This window comes from Arachis ipaensis, chromosome B09 (assembly GCF_000816755.2).
Source record: "Arachis ipaensis cultivar K30076 chromosome B09, Araip1.1, whole genome shotgun sequence".
Taxonomy (NCBI): domain Eukaryota; kingdom Viridiplantae; phylum Streptophyta; class Magnoliopsida; order Fabales; family Fabaceae; genus Arachis; species Arachis ipaensis.
Genome location: NC_029793.2, coordinates 36660895 through 36665484, shown reverse-complemented (window position 1 = coordinate 36665484; position 4590 = coordinate 36660895).

Sequence of the window (4590 nt, the reverse complement as noted above, 5' to 3'; positions counted from 1 at the left end):
CATGTTATTTTTTTAAATTTTATAATTTTTTTAAAGCAGGGGTAGTTTAGGAATAAAATTAAAAATTTAAATAAAAAGGATGATTTTAATACGAAAAAAAACGTTAAGGATGATTTTAAATAGAAAATTAGATGAGGGATGGTTTCGATTCTGGCGCAAAACTTTTGGGACCAAAACCATACTTAACCCTTAAACAAAATAACTATACATGTAGAAAAGATGAGAAAAGTAGTTGGGTAAGAAAATGAAAATAAAAGGAAGGTGAAATAAAATAAAAATAAAATGAGGTTGAAATAAAATGAGAATATAAAAGAATTCATAATTATTATAGTTAATACATATTTCTTTAGTCGAGGTTAACTAAATTCCAATAACTAACACATTTTAAGATTGCACAATAGAATATATATGTATCCTCATTTATTTTGTTTATATACACGTTAATTCAGTATTTTATAGGTTATGTGAAGTACTTAAATGTAAATTTTTGGATTAATTTAAATATAAATCATGCTGAGTATATATTTTTATGGGTATTATCATATCAAAATTTATCCAAAAAAAATTTCTTAATAGTCAAAATTTTTTTATCAGAATTTTATAATATTTTTTCTTTTGATGTATTTCACATCATTACAAATTACAGCCATCTGTTTACCTTCTAAATTAACGTGCCATACAAATAACCCAATTGGCTATTATTCTGCTGCTATCTACCCTTCTACAATTTCTTATCTTGCTTATACATGTTATCGCCATATTATTTCATCGTGCCAATTTTTCACACACGCACAATCAATATCCCACCACTTATATTTAATTGAGTGTGATTGTAAACTTCAAAAGTGGCAATCCCTTATACAAACGTTTTATATTTCCAATGTATTCATTTTCTTTAAACTTTTACCTATAATAGCTGAACCTATTAGAATTCAGACAATCATGATCTATCTGCTCATAATCATAGTCTACATGGTCTTACCAATTTATTTCTTTTTCTTTGTTGCTGTTTAGTATTCTAGAACGATTGTTCCATTCATGTTTTAATTTACATATACTACAATAAAATTATAAATAAGTATATAACTCTTCTCCATTAAATCAAGTTCTGCATCTCATGAATTTTATTAATTGTCTTTACCAAGTCTATTAATTCTTATCTTTTTTTTCTTTTTTTTTTGGTACAAGACCAACATGAGCTACCAACTTTATTCTACAGGCAATACCAGAAATACTTAAAAGATTCTATGCGGATTGTTGACGTTAATCGTAATCTCATTCAGTTGCACATTAGAAAGGGTTACTCAACAGCACGGATTGTCGAAGGCTTTCAGAATTTGGTCACGTTATATCGTCTTTTTCGTGGTGGTTTCATTAAGCTCCGATATCTACATAAAGATATCTTCTATGTCATTAGAGTGAAGGACCATAACATGTTCACGAAGGCAATACTTTATAGTTATGTTAAAGGTTCATTAGTTGATTCCTTATTGATCAGGGAAAAAACTAATTTCGGGTGACACATTCTTCTATGAGGTTGAGAAATTCCATTGGTCAACCTACAAAAAAAGTAAAAGTAAAAAGAGGCTCATGAGTATATGTATTGGAGATCAAATTTATATCAAGAAACAGAGAAAAATTGGCATTCAGAAAAAAAATTCCTTCGCTCTGGGAATTAACTTGGGTTAAGTTTAATTTTGGTCTCTAACGTAGGGGTCGAAAATCGGAATCGTCTCTAACTTTTTTTTTTGCTACAAAATGATCCCCCAAGTTTCAGTTTGTTTTAAAATCGTCATTTTTACCAATTTTATTTTTTTATTACCAAATTACCCCTCATTAAAAAATTATAAAATAAAATAAATATAAAATAAATCGCTGCTCCTCGCCGGTTTCTGGTTTCTGGTTTCTTGTGGTTTCTTCTGGTTCTGCTGCTTCTGCATGCTTATGATTATCAATCTGGTTTTTGTGTTGTTGTTGTTCTTTTGATTCCATTATCCATTGAGTTATAAGTTATGGGGTTTTGTTTTTCTGATTTTGGGTTCTGAGTTTTGAAGATGACGATGATTTTGAGTTCTGGGTTGTTGTTCTTCTATTATTGTTGTTCTTCTATTTCTTGCTTTTTTTATTGTTGTTTGTTTGAGTTCAGATGATGATTTTTTCTAAGTTCTTGAGTTTTGATGATGATGATTTTTCTGAGTTCTGAGTTCTGATTTGGCTTGAATTTGGAATTTTGATGCTGCTTAGATCCATTGTTGTTCTTTTGGGTTTGTGCATCTGCTTCTGGTTTCTGGTTAATGTTGAGGAAGAAGAGGGGAGGGAAGGGTATTTTTGTCCGTCGGACGATTTTAAAACAAACTGAAACTTTGGGGACCATTTTGTAGCCAAAAAAAAGTTGGGGACAAAACAAATTTTCAACTCCTACGTTAGGGACCAAAATCGAACTTAACCCGAATTAACTCATATAAGAAAAATACATCTGTAAGTAAGTTTAAGTCATTTAATCCCATTTCTGCCCACCATGTTTTAGATCTGAACCTTTATCCAATTAACCATGAATCAAACGATTTGTCTTCATTTAGCCATAACTCCATGGGATGTAATATTCCAACTCTCTGTGTTGAAAACATTTGTCAGCCATGCACTGGTTCTTTTGTTCATTCGAAGTTACATATTTTTTAAATGTTTCTCCAAAGGATTCAAAATTCCATTTTAATAACCGTGAATTTTCAAACATTATACCTGCTTAGAAAGAACCAAAATGTGCGCTTTCTATGAACCAAAACGTAAAGTTTGGCAATATTACTAATAACTGTGTACCGAAGTATAGTGACCCTTCAAGATATTCATCCCTTCCTATTAAGTTCCATGACTTTTTAAATGTGTCACCATATGAGCAATATGTACAGCTGCCTAACCGTCCCTTTTTCTCCTCTGGTTTCAATGCACCATCATTCATCGAGTTCTTACCGGATGCATGTAACAAGAAGATTTATACGTACTCTTACATATGCTTTGTAACCAAGGATGAGATTGAATACGGCACACTGGTAATTTATATGCATTTTTTAGCTTTTCTTCTCATTAGTCTTCATTAATATTTATAAACTCTAATTTATTAGCTTATTATGGTTGTTAATTCTTCATACAAGTTTTGCACCCTGAATTTGTTATGCATGCATTCCCATCCAAGTTTGATTACGTTCGTGTGGTTTAAAAAGGTGGAATCTCATACCACATGGGGCTGCGATAGACTTCTATGAATGGTTTCTTTCATGCAGTAATGAACAAGGGATGGAGATCTTTTGCAAATTATAATTCTCTTCACCATGGAAGCATGTTGAGATTTATGGTGTCGTCCTTAAATGAGACATTAATGTTTGCAGAGGTGCTGAAATGTTGAATTTGGCTGGTTAGTATAAGTGTTAATTGGTTTATTAGCTGAACTTTCTTTATATTCCACAACTCTTTTGTTAACTCACTTATTGAACCATGTCACTAAAGATCACTCATATTCATCAGCCACTAGGAGAAACAGTTCAAATTCTTATTAGTGTTTGTATTAAGTGGTTCATCAAGTTACTTTGCCTATGTTACTTTTTGACTCATCTTCTGTTACATTTTATTTCTTTTTTCATCTACTACTTAATTTTGATAACTTCATGGAACCCATGATATTTGACAGTATTTCACTTAGAATCACCCATCTCGATAAGATAATTTAGACAATGTCACAACAAATATGGGAAAAATTTAGAGTATACAAATTTTTTTATTTGAGTTTTCATTGATAAGGTTCTAACCATTTTTTTTAGTATAGTTTACTTATTACTTGCCGGAATGGATTTACTCGCGTTTGTGTGGAGGCAATTTTCCTATTAAATTTTAAAAAACACACGGTAAGTATATACATAAGTATAAAATGTCCACTTTAAAATAATACGTTTGTCCCCTATTTTATTTTTTGTAATGTATGTATCCAAAAAGATAAATTCTATCTAACTCTCTCTAAATAAAGGATAATTTATTCCTTTATGAAATATCTTATTATTATTGGATAAAATAAGTTCACTTATCATAGTTAAATTATTAATCTAACCTAAATTATGTTAACCTAATTAACTCATTATGGTATAACCTTTTTTACAAATTATAAAAATCACTAGAAGCTGACTACTTTATAATTTTTTTTAAAAGAATAAATCACACGTCTATTAATTTATTTCAATCACAAAATAAAAAATCTAAAAAAAAAAACAAATACAAAAACCAAAGAGACACAAAATTTAAAATTTTAAAAACACTTTCTTAATAATTTTCTCTAACTTTCCTTATGCTTTCAAAACTCTTCTTTATTCCTCTTTACAATTAAATTAGATCTATTGAAAACATTTCAAAATAATCAAATTTTTTACATATTTGGCTTTCAAATTAATGGAAATGATCGATAATAAATAGATATAATTAGTTAATAATAGTAATGAAGAAGATTTTTTAAAAAAAGTTAAGAAACCAAGATACATAACATTTTTAGAAATTTAAAATTTTGGTGTTGCTTGAATTTTTTTATTTATTCTTTTTTTATTTTGAGAA